General features: G+C 41.3%; 1 pseudogene; it reads right to left on the reverse strand.

Annotated features, from left to right (window-relative positions):
- Positions 1 to 9,097: 9,097 nt before the first annotated feature.
- On the reverse strand, positions 9,098 to 12,613 carry LOC150051735 (vesicle transport protein SFT2A pseudogene; annotated as a pseudogene).
- Positions 12,614 to 15,580: the final 2,967 nt, after the last annotated feature.

Below are 15,580 nucleotides of genomic sequence, written 5' to 3' on the forward strand. Positions count from 1 at the left end.
AGGCAAGCATTCTACCTCTAGGCCAAACTCCCGACCCAGGACAAATAATGTTAAGTGAGGTAAGCCAAGCTCAGAGAGACAAATGCACATGTTCTCTCTGATATGAGGAAGCTAGATCTAAAGTGCACTGGTACATGACAAAGTATACAGGATTCTAGATACTCACACACAGTGAGATCAAAAGAAGATACTCTTACGAGATAATTACAGAGGTGCAAGGCCCTAAGTGCCTCTTCATAGTTATATAAAATAATATATATACTGCAATGAATGCAATGAACAAGATATGGGAACAAAAGACTTTTAAGAACCTTTTTTTTTAAGTTTTTGTTAATTGTTTCTTCTTTACCTTATGTATGGTATATTCATGTGTGTATATCTTTAGGAAGGTGAGGGGAAGACACGAACTTGAGGAAAAAGGGTGAAAAAGTATAGCAGTGGAATGCACTGGATACTGAAAAGTGAACTCTATAACTTGTGAGTGTAGACAGAAGGGAGGGACTGGGAAAGAATGAGGGAACAGAAGACACTGTACAAAAGGAAATGAGACTCACTACCTGACTCATGCCATTATAATCCCTCCGTACCTCACCTTTATAATAAAAATAAAGTAATTTTTTTAAAAAAGAAACATGTTTTTATATTGAGATCTAATGAACTTCAAGCAAAAGGACTGTAAGTAACTAAGGACTATACAATCAAAGTCCTAAAGGTATTGTCTTGCAAGTGTGTAGAGAAAATAAAGGTCATCAACAGAAGCATGGCAGTGAGTCTGACAGGTGACTCCTGAAAAGCAGCTTGAAGTTGGGTACCAGTGGCTCCCGTCTGAAATCCTAACAATTCAGGAGGCTGTGATCTGAGGATCAGATAAGAGATAAGAGCCTGTGAGACTCATCTCTAATGAATCACCAGAAAACTGGAAGCAATACTGTGGTATAGAGCTAGCCTTGAGTGAAAAAATGGTAGCGCCCAGGCTCCGAGTTCAAGTCCCATGACCGCTGCCACCACCACCACCATCACCAACAAAAGAGCAGCTTGAGTACTGGGAATAGACAATGTTCTCCATGTGCTGGGAGAAAAAAACTGGTACAAATAAGCCAGTCAATGACATTATCTTTGAGGGACATTTTCAGGATAACAAAAACCGAGTTTGCTCATAGCTTTTGCCTTTCCGGTGAAAGATGTCTGCAGGGATCTGTCTGTAGACAGAAGGAAGGTGCTGCCTGATGGAAGAATGGAGATATAAGATGTGGAAAAGGATGATGAACAGTGCTTCAGCATGGCACCAGACCTCAGTGAACATTAGATGTGAAATTAAGTACCAGAATCTTTCCTCATAGTTTTGTTCTCTGCAGTGTCAGTTACCCAACCTGAAAGTCATTTTAAGTGGGGAATCCACAGAAATACATCGCTTACAAGTTTTCAACTTGTTTGCCACTTTAAAACTGTTCCATGAGATGAAACCTCATGCCATTCTGCTTCATTCCACGGGGGCTGTGAATTTTTCTTTTGTCCAGAGTTTTCATGTATTATATGCTTCTTCCCTTATACTTACGTAGTCGTCATCTCAGTGATCAGATCAGCAGCCACAGTACTACGGTTGTGCAGAAGTAATCCTTATTTTACTTAATTATGGACCAGATACAAAGGGGTCATGAAACATGGAAGGACTGATGAACTCTACAGCAGGGCCTGCTGTAGGGCATAGAAGAAATGTATGGTATATGTGATATGGGGTTCCATACTGTCTACCTATGTTTTTCAGGCATCCACTGGGGAGGGCTGAAACAGATCCTTCCTGGATAAAGAAGCTCTACTATTCAGATTACGAAGAAAAACAAGGTAGAATTAAAGTAGAAGAGAGCCAGAAGGACACAAGTAGGACTAAATGGAGCTAAATTGTCCAAAGGTCCTTGATGGAAAAAGGGGCAAATAAGCAGTTAGCTTTTGGCATCAGCAAGGTAATAATAGACATTGTATTTTCTAATTTTGTACTTTTGCTCTTCATGTGATCCTACATTAATCTGCCAATCCAACAATGAATTTGCCCAGAGAGCTCAGAAATTTCTATATAGAGAGACTCAACGTGTTGCTCCTTTTGAATCAGTTAGAAAGACAATGGAGCATTCCCATACTTTAAAAAATTTGAAAATTATCTGTCACAGGCAAAAATACAAAAATAAACTCAGAAAAATATTCAGATTGTGGGGAGAAGAGTGCTGGATCTTCTGGATTTCTTTCAATTTCCTTGATTCTCATGTTACTCTTGCCTACCACTGTAATTCTAATAGAATTGGTCTTCTCAAATACCAGTCAAATCTCTGCCCAGACCATAGTTACTGGGAGAAGATGCTATCTGACTTCCTCTCTCTGCATTGTTTTGCACCCAAGCCTTTTGTGCATTTCAGTAACCTAAAATTGTAGGATAGTTGGTTATTGAATGCAATTGACAAAGGTTCCAGAAGACATTAACTATAGGTCAGAATACTGTTAGTTAAATACTAACATTAAGTAATGATAACCAATTTATGCTGGGCTCCTTTGGATGCGATTTGAAGGTAAATGATCAGTTTCAGTTTTAGGGTATACTACTATGGTTTTAGGATAACCTCTGTTTTTGGGACAAGTAAGCAGTTGCCATTACTTACCATATATTAAAATTTTTTTTCATGATGCTCATTCTTGAATAAGAACTATACAAGTTGGCATATCTGGAAGAGATTCTGAAAACCTCCCAGGCCATTCTTCACATAGAGAAGAATGAGAAAACGAGAAAGCTGAAGTGTACACAAGGTTAATGACTTGTCTGTAGCAACAACACAGGGCAAGTTGAGATTAAGCAGCATAATATTTACTCTCTAAATTGATTTGTTGCTCTTCACATGGCTCAGGAAAATAGTCTTGCGAGCACTACCCCGATGTAGGAACGAAATTCTCAATTAAATTACTACTATTTAAAATCATTGAGTAGTTGTAACAAAGGGATTTCAACTCAACACATCCATTTGCGAGTACAGTGTAGCTCAGTCAATGTCACCTTTTCCATCATTTCCATCATTCCTCCCTCATTTCTTCCATCCCCACCCAGCGCCTCAATAAATGACTACTTCATCGGCCAGTCTGTGCAATGCATTCTATTTTACACTATCATTAGCCATCTACTCTTTTAATGCTTTCCTTTGATTTTGTTGGCCCTGAAAAGCATAAAATTAAAATGGATACTCTAAGATGTAGCTGTGATCTCTGGTCCCAGAGCAGTATTACTGCAAAGCATTGTGGGTATAGATGGAGCCAGTGAATGAGGAGATGTATTATTGATTAGTTTCTCAGAACAACAGTGACATATGTGTTCACCTCTCAGCTCAGTGGGACTTTTATGCCATTCATTTTTAATGTGCACACATGGAAGCAGGGTAGGGTGGACTCATACAAAATGACTATTAACTGAAAGAGCTCCATACTGAAGACATGTGGTGAGGCTAAGGATGGAACTTGAATTGGCTGGTTGTGGATCTGAGGGAAACAAAACAAAACAAAACAAAAAACTCTTTCTAGGGGCCTTTAAGTAGGTTTTTAGGAAAACTTGGGTATGAAAAAAAATCAATGCTAAGTCTTGAATGTGGCTTATCTTTTCTGAAGTTTAGGTTGATGGTTAATCCCTATAGTGGGATCTGGGGTACATTTAAGAACAGTTAATCCTTTATTGTTGGGTGACTCCACCCACTGATTAAGAGATTCATGGGCTATGGGTAATGAGTGAGCTATTTCAAGAGGAAGTCTGCCACAGACACCACTGGAGGAGCTGCTTGTTTTATAAACTCCTGGTCTCTTAATATGTGCTGTTTTGTGCCACCTTGGGATCCTGCCCACAAAAAAGATGAGATCCCTTCTATCTTTAAGCCCAAACAACCCTTTTTTTCTTCATAAGTTTCTTCATAAGTAGTACTGTTTGGTAGCAATGGAAAACAAATGCAATATACATCTTTTTTTTATATTCTAGATTTAGGTCTATTTGAATTAGCATCACTGTAGGAAACATGCTAAAGTATCAGTGGAAAGTTTGTCTATTTACTTATTGCTGGGCCTAGAATTTGAACTCTAGGCCCGGGAACTGTCCCTGAGCTCTGTTTTTTAATTAAAGAATTTATTAACATTGATTTTTACATCATAGTTCAGATGACATATTTAACAAACAAATATTCAAGAAGGGAACCTCTATATACAATCATTGGCACTTAGATTTTAGAACATAATTAAAATTAGGCTGAGGGTTTGTATGTCATAGATACATATTAATCTATGTAATAAAACATGATGTCTATAGAGTCATAGATTTTTATGTCTATGTAGTTGTGTTTATATTTCCAATACCATGTCCATAGCATTGGGTACGCAAATATTGAGTCCTCGCTCTTGTACTCTTTGGATCTAATAGCCACATTTTAAAGGTACCATGTGCCTTTTGTTCCTTTGGTCTTGACTTGGCTCACTCAACATGATTTGCTCTAGTTTCATCCACTTCCATGCAAATGCCATTATTTTATCTTGTCTGTTGGCTATGTAGAATTCATATATATATATATTTTAATATTTTTATTGTAATTATTAAAAGGGTTACATGATATTTGCCAGTTAGAAAGTGCATTAATTCACATACATTGATACCCATATATATATATATATATCACATTTTTTTTGTATCCGTTCATCTGCAGTAGGGCATCTGGATTGTTTCCATCTCCTGGCTATTGTGCATAGTGCAGAGATGAATATAGCTGAGCAGGTGTCCTTATCATATCTTGGGTTATGATGTTCAGGATAGATGCCCAGGAGTGGTATGGTGGGATCATAGGGAAGGTCTATTTTCAGTTCTTTAAGAAACCTCCACACTACTTTCCACAGTGGCTGAACTAGCAGTGCAGTAGGGTTCCTTTTTCTCCACAACCCTACCAGCATCTGTCATTGTCTGAGTTCAAAATGTTGGCCATTCTTGTTGGGGTAAGGTGGTATCTTAGGGTTGTTTTTATTTGCATTTCCCTTTTGACCATGGATGATGAGCATTTTCTCATATGCTTTTCTGCCATTTTAAACACTTCTTTTGATAAATCTCTCTTTAGTTTCCTTGCCCATTTAGTGATTGGTTTGTTGGGTTTTGGGGGGAATTAATTTCTTGAGTTCCCTGTAGATACTGGATTTGTCAAATGTATTATTGGTAAATATCTTTTCCAGTTGATTGGCTGTCTTTCTACTTTAGTAGCTATGCTTTTCTCTGTGCAGAAATTTTTTATTTTTAGGTTGTCCCATTTATCAAGTCTCTCTCCAATCTGTTGTGACCCTGGGATTCTGTTCAGGAAGTTTTTGCCTGTGCCTATGAATTCTAGTGTCTCTCCAACTTTCTTGTGTGGCAGTTTCAAGGTTTCCAGTCTGACATTGAGGTCTTTGATTCATTCTGAGTTAATGCTTGTGCATGGCGAAAGGCAAGGGTAATACACATCTTTTGAGCCAGATAGTTGGTTGAACATGAAGTGGAGCTTCTCAACAATTTTTTTCTAGAACCAGAGAAAGAGAAAACATGATTCATTCATTCATCATCAAGTGTGCATTGAGCACTGCTTGGGTGGTCTGCTTCTGCAGGAAATACTGACATGGGCAGATAGAAAAGAAAGAACCCACAGTCCTAGAAAAATGCTGGGAAAAATAATCAGAGGAGGAAGTAAAGCCCTTCAATTGTAGAAATTAGGGAAGACTATGTAGAGGGCGTTTAAATAAGACATGGGATCTGAATAGGACTTGGAGGTGGAGGGGAGCAGAGCACTTACTCACCTTTGACCTCCACTGACTTCATATGTTGCCTGAAAAGGGGAAGACCAACATAAACAAGGGCCCAGAGAAAATGAGCAGAAGTGGGATAGAAACAGTGAGTAGAGAAAGGATGAAATGAGACTGAACAGTCTCAGGGATGGAATCTATCCCTATCTGAGCAACGCTCTCCAAGTACAGCACACCATCATCTTAATGTGAATACTAAGAAAGAGGAATTGTGGGTGGTGAGCCTAGAAGCTTGAAAGTTACCCTGAGCTCAGTCTGTAGGCTCCTGGTCCAGGTCATGTTCTAATTGTACTCTTAGAAAGCTGGCCTCAAATGAGGCAACCCTTCTTAGATGATTCTGCTTGAGGATCAGGGGCTTAAGAGGAACGACCCTACCATGAAGCACAGATAGGGGATTGTGGTTTGAGGCCAGCCTGGATATGGAGGTTCATGAGACCCTCTCACTCAAAGGCTGGGTGTTGGTGGCAGATATCTGTTATCCCAATAGGAGAGGAAGTATAATGGCTGGAGGAAGAGGTGTGTGCTTGTCATTCTCAGCAACACAGAGAAGTACAAGTAAGAGGATCACAGTCCTGGCAGCCTGGGCATAAAATGAGACCTGGCCATAGAACTAGCCAACACAGAAAGGTGCTGGAGAGGTAGCTCATAAGCGGCAGAGTGCTCATTTTGCAAGAGCCAGGTCCTGAGTTCAATTTTCGTATTACCAGAAAATAAAAATGCGAAGGCCCCACATCCCACTGCAGGAAAGAAAATGCACTAGTGACAATAATAACCCTGTTCATAGTTTGATTCCTAGCTCCTAGGCTGAGAAACCAGGGGGTGGTATACCTTTCTGGAGGCTCAATAGGTATCAGTGGAAACCCAGTTTATTATTATTTATTCATTTATTTTTAAGAATGAGTAACTACTATTCATTTCTTGCAGTGGATCTATTTTTTTTGGGGGGGGGGTTCTTCATTCTACTCTCTGAAGCAATGAAGAGGTAGAGAAGCCTGGAGTACTTTCTTATGAGTTTGATACATACGTTGAAGTACATTAAGTAATTACTTCCCAGGGCAAAATAGAACAGGGTTTTGTGGTCAGGTTTGACGTCCAAAGAGTGAATGGGCTGGTAGCTATGTGCACTTTTTCAAAATAAATGCATTTCTGTGAAATGAACTGTGAGGAGAGCCACAGGCTCTGAAAGCTGGGAGTAACTAAAGAGCAATAGATTGGCTCTGAGGAGCTGACAGTAATGTTGACACACGATGTTGCTTGGGAAATCTGCTCTGCAGAAATAATTTACTTTGTTTCCTGCTGCGGGGTTCCTGTTCTTCCCAAGTCATCTGAAGCTTTATTAAGATTTACCTGGTGTCCTATAAAAAGCACAGTGTTTACTGTAGTTTATCAAATCTAAGAGATAGGTTTTTGGCTCCAATCCATGCTTTTAAACTCTAATTCATATCCCTTTTCTCCCCTAAGTACACTGACATAGTGCCTTAGTAACATGAAAATTAGTGAGATCCTAGCGGAAGTGCAGTCATTGGAAACTTGGTGATGGTCACCAGGCAGGGCCACTAACATTTACTGTTCTGTAGCCCTGGGCTAGGCCCAGTGTCTCAATGATGTTGACTGAGCTCAGGTAGCTAATGTTCCATAAGCTGGAGGACAGCCGTTTGGGGGAGAGATGTAATGGAGGTGCCATTTAACTCAGCATCTGAGAGGCACATATACATAGTACGGTAAGTGGGAAAAGCTGCAGATGATTAACAATGCACATAAAAACAAAGATATTCAGGGGGTTACTTAGACAGTAGATTCTGCGCTATGCCTTGAGGACAGAGGTGCACAATGCACGGTCTTAACCTAGTGTGTGTGTGTGTGTGTGTTGGGGTGACAAGGATCAGATAAGGAAAGTGGGTGCAGGGAGACCTTGGGAGATGAGCTTGGCTGCGGAGGGATCTTTCCGTGGGCTGGGGCTGGTCCTTTCTGCCCTCCAGAAATGTATCATCCCACAGACAGATGAACACTCAAAGTAGCTGATCTCCTAGGACAGCCCCAGCTACAGTGAGCCTCACACAGAATTGTAAATCTTCTGCTAAACACCTTAAAAAGATAAAAAGGAAATGAGGTAGAATTAATTGAACGTTTTCCATAACCCACCATACCTAAAACATATAATCAATGTAAAACTAAGTCACCAGGGCCTAGCAAGATAAGGTTCTTTTATTTTAAAAAATCAGTTTCAGTGTTACTATCAATATGTGGTACAAAGGGACTACCATTTCATAAGCCAGGTAATTAGTGCATTCCTTTTTGTGAACAATGTCACCTTTTATTTCCCCCAATTTCCTCCTCCCCTCCCTGCCCGTAAGTTACACAGGTCATTTTCCACATAAGATCCCTTTTTTGCCAGTCCCTGAGCCTCTTTTGCTAAAGGCTAGAGCTCACTACAGCTTGAGCTACAGAGCCATTTCTGGCTTTTTCTGGGTGGCTTATTGGCAATAAGTGTCACACAGACTTTCCTTCCTGAGCTAGCTGAAAACTGAGATCCTCAGATCTCAGCATCCTGAGTAATTAGGATTACAAGCATGAAGCACCAATGACCTGGCTAATGTAAAATTCTTTTTTAAAAAAATTTTTACCAAGAGTGGGTTTATTTCAAAATTGTAAATATGTATTATTTTTATTATATGTAATAAGCAACTTTAAGATATAAAGTTTCACATTTTTAAAGTTAAAAAAGATCTTTAAAATGTAGACATTTTAAGAAAACCAAGTAAGCTGAATATACCCTGCAGCACAGATTCATCCCTTAGTCACATTTCAAAATCTGCCTTGAAAAGATTAATAAAAAAACTGGGAAGGGGGTAGGGAGAGGGAAAGGGGGACAAAAACATGAGAAGGGGTATCAATGTGCGAGAAGTAATGTACCTACTGCCTGACGAATGTAACTGTAACCCCTCTATACATTATCCTGACAATAAAAAAAAGGAAAAGAAAAGATTAAAAAAACTAGGCAAAATTATTTACAATTGGCAATGATTAGAAGTCTCCCTGTCTTTGGGAAGCAAGTTAATGATACAGAGTGGGTGGAGGGTCACAAGCAGGAATGGTTTGGGTGGTGCAGGCATTCACCAGTACAGGAGAGGGTCTTCGGCTCTGGAGTGAGCTGGTTCTGGAGTGACTGGGGGCTCTGTGGGGAGCGGTGTACTTCAAACACAGCACATCCATAGGCACTTTTTCAAACACAGTCTATCAACACTCGATGCTCCAGTCCACAAGCATGTTAGGACGTTCCGCTTAGGATAGAAGAGCAGCACTGAAGAACTGCATCCCTTGCATATGGGATGTAGGACAGATGGTACCACATCGTGGATAAGAACTGCAATCTGGAGAATAATAAGGCCAGTCTCTTCTTGTGCCACCACAGGGCGGCACACAGGGTAAAGACGAGGCACAGAATCATACTAACGGTTGCAAACAATCGTGTGATTTCAAACATTTTCTTCAGCTGCTTCACTGGTCCCATCAGAAAGCAGGCACTGGGCACAAAGGTTCCCAAGGCTGTAACACACTGCACAAAGCTTTATGTTGGGAAGCCACCGCAATCCCGTTCCAAGGACAGAGAAGAAAATGCCAGCCGTGAAGCATGTCACAAAGCACTGCAGTCTCGTGCTGACACTCAGGGAGGTGGTGTCCAGAACCTGCTCGTCAGGGCCTGCTCCTCAGGACCCACTGGAGCTTCTCCATGGCCCCGTCCAAGGGCCGCCGTGCCAGCTGCTTGCTCGCTGTCCTCTCGTGCCCACTTGGAAGTCTCTAATATAAAATTCCTTTTTTTTAAAATAATTTTTTTCTACTTCAATGTATAGAGGGGTTACAGTTATATTCGCCAGATAGAGGGTGCATTACTTCTCACACATTGATATCCCTTCTGTTTTTGTTCCCATTTCCTTCCTCCCATTTTCCCCTCCTATTTCAAATAAACAAGTAGACATCTATATACTATATCATGCTAATGTAAAATTCTTAATGAGATCCTCCCCTCTTTTTTCTTTGAAATGTGGTATACTTTCTACATTCTATACATCTCAATCCAGACATGTTACATCTTCTGAGTGTTCAATAGATATGTGTAATTATTATTTTCCGTGACAGACAGGGCTTTGCTGAATTTTAAGTGTGGTACTTGGCCCCACTGTGGACATTTCCCACATCTCATCTACAAGTTCTAACTGAGGAGAATGTGACACACTCTGTGCTGAGACATCCAGGCTGGGAGAAGTCTGGTGACTGGAAAGCTTGTCACTGTGGATATCATGCACCCTTCCCTCTAATTATATTTGTGCTGTGCATTTCCTTATCACAGAGTAGATAATCCATCTTATCATAGTCAGACCAAAGGTAGACTCCAATGTAGCCCTTCTTGTTAGGTTTCATTTAATCAGAACGTTGAACTATTTAGTCAAAAATGAAGAAAGGCAGGTTGGAGATGTGGTGGGAGCACATTTTTAATTCAACCACGTAATGAACAACATTATTATTCCCACTTTGTGTTCTTTTTTTTTTCCTAGCACAAAAGAAATACAAGAGACAGTGAGGAAAGATGTGACATTGTCCAAAAAGAAATAACTTTTCACCTGACTTACATAATTGTAATGTCTCTGTACATCACTGTTATATAATAATAAAAAATAAAGAAAAAGGGAGAGCGATGAGAAGGAGGACAGGAGGAAAGAGAGAGAGAGAGAGAGAGAGAGAGAGAGAGAGAGAGAGAGAGAGAGAGAGAGAGAGAGAGAGAGAGAGCGCGCCTCTAAATTTGCATGCTTTTTTGTTGTTTGAGTTCCTACCTGAGGGTTGACCTCAAGGGCATTTGATATCAGAACCTAGAATTGGAATTACTGCTCTGCTGCCACAGTGTTGAAATTCCTAACAATTTTTACTTTTTTTTTGTGCCAGTTGTGGGGCTTGAACTCAGGGCCTGAGCACTGTCCTTGGACTTATCTCAAGGCTAGAGCTCTACCCTGAGCCTCAGCACCACTTCCAGCGTTTTGTTTTTCCTATGTATGTGGTACTGAGGAATTGAACCTGGGTCTTTGTGCATGCTAGGCAAGCACTCTACCACTAGGCCAAACTCCTGGCCCCTCCTAACAATTTTTAGACAAAGGATCCTTCCTGTAAATTATGGAGCTGGCCCGCCCTCCCTAGACAGGTTTGAGAAGAGCTTATATTCTGTCTCTTTTCCTCAGCATTGCAGTCTCTTTATAGCCTAAGGATGGGAGAAATGGAGTCGGTCACACATCAGAAGCAGGATGTTAGTGGAAGAGTCAGTCCAGTCACCATGGAACTAAACACTGCTCATCACTGGACAAGTTTTTCCGTTGATGGCTATAAACAGTTCCACCCTCCAAACCCTCCCTCCAGGTCACTATTCCTTGAGTGTCTGAATAGACCTTGAGTACTTCCTGGCAGTGCTAATGAGTCAGCCCATCCCTTCCTGGTGGAGTTTTATACAGGTGAAAGTTAATATGTTTACTGGTTCCTATTTTCTTAGACACACAAAGAGTAAAAAGGACATTAGAAGTTTATATTTTTTTATGGTACCCAGTTTCAAACATCCAGTCCTTTGAACCTACTCAAGACTCCGGGAACCAAGGAGGCACTGCCTGTGGATGATTATCTATACAGTGCCGTTGGTCCTGCCTCCACCTGGAGACTGGAATCAGTAACATTAGAATCACCAGAAGCTGGCTAGCCAGGCAGACTTTGGGCTCTTCCCACCTTACCTGTTGAACAAGCACCTGCAGTTTAACTACATTGCTGCATTTTTTGTATGTTTTGAAGTTTAGTAAGGCCTACAATCCTGTACTCAGCAGCTGGTTATCTTGGTAGAAGGCAAGGAATCAAAACCATTTATTGGCACCTCAGCTTATGGAAGCGTTAGGGAAAGCAAAGGAACCCTGGGTGGTCCCTGGACCAGCACTGTCCTGTCCCCTCATGTGCAACCCTTGCCTTAAGCTTTCCCAGTGATTTGGATATCTGGCTGAGTCTAAGAACCACTGTTATGAAGAGATGCGAGGATCGAGGTTCAAAGCCAGCCTGGGCACTAATGACCGTGAGACTGTTATCTCCAATTAACCACCAAAAAAGTGGAAGTGACTCTAAGAGTAGGATGGTAGGTAGACTTGAGCTGAAGAGTTCAGGGACCATGCCCAGGCCCTGGGGTAAGGTGGTAGCCTTGAGCTGAAGAGCTCAGGAACAGCGCCCAGGCAGAGTTCAAGCCCCACAACTGTCAAAAAAAATCAACAAAAACCCCAAGCCAAACTTGTAATGATTGAGTGAGGCTCCTAACATTTCCCAAGTTGGGGATAAGAACTTGAGAAAACTAACCAGGTTATTACACCACATCCCAGAAAACTACACAATTAAAATGATAAAGGAGAGACTATCGCCAATGGTTTTCATTTCTAATGGTTTACATTTCTTTCAATAGAATCAGTCTCTTAAAGAATGAAGTAAAAAGGAAAATAAAAATCAATTTTGAGAGACTTGTATCAGCCAGGTACAAGCATGAGGTCTCTCTTCCCCTGGAGGAGTCACAGTCTTGGTAGCTGGGCTGTCTTAGAGCCTGCAGGCGATGCAGACCATGAAAGGAGAAACTCAGCAGGAACCAGAAGAGGGGCCACCAGCACCATCTGGCAGATTCAGCCTTCTTATCACAAGAGATAGTTATTGGTGCTGAAGTTACTTCCACATTCCTTAGGAACATACCTTTCATGTCGTTCCCTGTATTGAATGGGGTCATGGCTCTGTTGCCCACATGGGCATACTGTTCCCGAGACAAAGGAAAGCTGGATAACAAAAATGGACACCAGAAACAACAGTCCCATCAGGAATGGATAGGCTGGGAGACTCTTGTTCATTGGATTTATAAGGCCCCTTTCCCTCAGCTCCTGACCCAGGAAGTCTGAGGATGGGCCTTTGCCAGCCAGTGTGTATTGAATGAGTAAGTAAGTATACAAAGTGCAGCAACTTGCCCTTTGTCCAGGTGTAACACCACAACCCCATAAGAAACACAGCACCCTGATGTCCAGTATCATGTCCCACGAAATAGACTATGTGAAGAACGGGAGAAGCTTTCTCCATCTTCAATAAAGGGCCATGAAGGCTCAAGGGGGAAGTCTGAACCTAGGATCTAACCCCAGTACACAGTAGATGGTGAATGTGAGTGGAATGGATGTGGGGACTCTCCTTTGATTTGTTTTGAGGAAGAAGAAAGACATTCCATCATATGTTTCTGTAGGTAATAACAACACGAGAGAATCATTTGTAAGCTTTTTCCTGCAAAAAAAAAAAAAGCAACAACAAAACGACATAGGATCTGGGGTTGAGAGATGTAGGGTAACGCATATAGTAACATTTTAGGAACTAATGAATTGTTTGTGCTCTTTAAGACTTGAGATTCCATATTATAGTTGATGCATGTAATCCTTACTACCTGGGGGGAGGGCTGACATTGGAGGACTGTGGTTCAAGGCCAGCCTGGGGGAGAGATCTCCAGCTCAACCAATTGCTGGGCACGTATGGTTCTAGTCTATCATCCTACCTATGGCATGAGATGTAAATAAGAGGATTGTAGTCCCGGCCAGCTTGAAGAAAAAAAGGAGGCCTTATTTCAAAACATCCAGAGCAAAAAGGGCTGGAAGTGTGGCTCAAGTAGTACCTGCCTAGCAAGTTCAAAGTGCAGTGCAAATCCCAGCACTAAAACAAAACAGAAACCCCCACGCTATGGTTTTAGAAAGCATGTATTTAGCTTTGGCTCCCTCTGCTGGGTGATTTGTCTTCGAGGTTTTGATCTAGTAATTATATCTGAGTTGTTGAGTGAGTGCTCTCTTCCTTCTCTGTACCTGCCTCCAATCTTATATTGAATTATCCTTAGATTCTCGAGAGAAACCTTTCATCCAGAGATTCCCAGCTTTCAACTGCATTTTGGAGCTGCCTGGGTGTGAGTTGTTCCAGGTGACTGTTGCAACAGGCATTTACTGTGTGTTTCTGTCTCCAAAGACAGAGTAATAAGGAGTCATTGTTATTTTTTTTTCTTCTGTTTTTGCCAGTCCTAGGCCTTGAACTCAGGGCCTCAGCACTGTCCTTGGGCTTTCTCAAGACTAGAGCTCTAGCGAGGAATCAAACCCGAGTCTTCTTGCATGCTAGGCAAGCACTTAACCACTAGGCCAAACTCCTGGCCCAGCTCTGTGAGACACTTATCAACAACAAACCAGCAAAAAGCCCATTATTCTTTATGCGTGTGACCTAAGGACCATATGGACATTTAAAGGATGTGGCCACCCATTTTTGTCCCCCATTTGACCTTGAGTTTGCCTTCAGGCCCACCCAAGTCCTTTTATGAGTGTGTGTGTGTGTGTGTGTGTGTGTGTGTATGCATGCATGTGCAAGAGATTGTGTAGCTGACTACCATTTCCCTTTTTTCATTTCCTTTAACTCTGGCAGACTGCAGATTTTGTGACTCTTATAGCTGACATGTCTCTGACAATGGGCTTTCAGGCTTGTTTATTATGTATGCTATCACCATCGTGAAGTCTATACCGGGGAGGTTTTAATGGCAAAATCCAGAAGCACGAATGAATTCAAGTGCCATTTGCGTGGTCATAGCCATCCTCCTATGTTGTTGTCTTTCAGATTCTCCCACTTTCAAATCAGAGATCTCTGAACACTGGCTGTGATGCTGTCTGCAGCTATCTGGTCCTCGATTGTCATTGGCTTACACACCTCAGTCCCCATGGTTCCAGTCTCAGGGGGTTTTACCTCAGCTGTCATTATCCAACCCTCTTCTGCTGAATCTCAGAGTATGAAGAAACAACAAGGTCATGATTAAAAGAAAAAAAGACTCTTCTTTCTGGAAACTTCTTTATTAGGATGTTGGTGTCGTAAGGGCATCCTAGCACCTTTAAAGTCATATTGCACAGTGTTGCTCCAATGACAAACACATACTGTAAACATTGTTCTCATCAGTTGTTCTGAGGAGGCCCTGAGGGTTTGAGTCCTGGATCTGGGACTTCAAACACTACACCAACCGGGGGAAATACAGGATCCTTCCTGCACTCCTGGAAATCTTGGTCTGTTGTTTTTGGACTAATTATCTTGAGGCCAAGCCATACATAGTTGCCACTAAGAGAGTAGAAAAGTAGCATTGACCTAGGTTCAGTCTATTGGGAACAAAATTCTTGTCAAGAATTCTGTATCAAGTGAAGAATAGATTTTTTTTATCTTCACAAGCTGTTGTATTCCACAAGTTAGTATAGAAAGCTGAAGTTTATTTATTTTTTTAAGTGGGAGTAAGCTTTAAGAGCATTTTTGAAAATTCAGCTATTCCATTTTGGTGAGCCTTCTCTGTATATGCGTGATGCACATTACCTACATTTCAAATTGCTGCTGCTGGTTGGGCAACAAGTGTGTGTATTTAGTATTCTTTTAGGAGATTATGTGACTCTCCATTTTTGTCTGATCTCAGCTTTGACCAGCAAAAAAAAAAAATAAAAAAAATAAAAAATCAGATGGCAAGTGTATGCTGCCCTCTTGCCAGCAGGCGGTGCTCATGCTCTTCTATAGAAGCTAAAGCAATCCCTCCCCTTCCCCATTCCTATAGGAAACCGGGTTTGGGGCTCATTTACCATCCTTCTTACTGTGTTTTTTGAAGGGCATAACACACTGCTTAATGTGCAATAGCTGACCAATCTTCTTGAAAAGCATTTGA

The sequence above is a fragment of the Megascapheus bottae genome, chromosome 17, assembly GCF_031878675.1.
Source record: "Megascapheus bottae isolate mThoBot1 chromosome 17, mThoBot2.hap1, whole genome shotgun sequence".
Classification (NCBI taxonomy): Eukaryota; Metazoa; Chordata; class Mammalia; order Rodentia; family Geomyidae; genus Megascapheus; species Megascapheus bottae.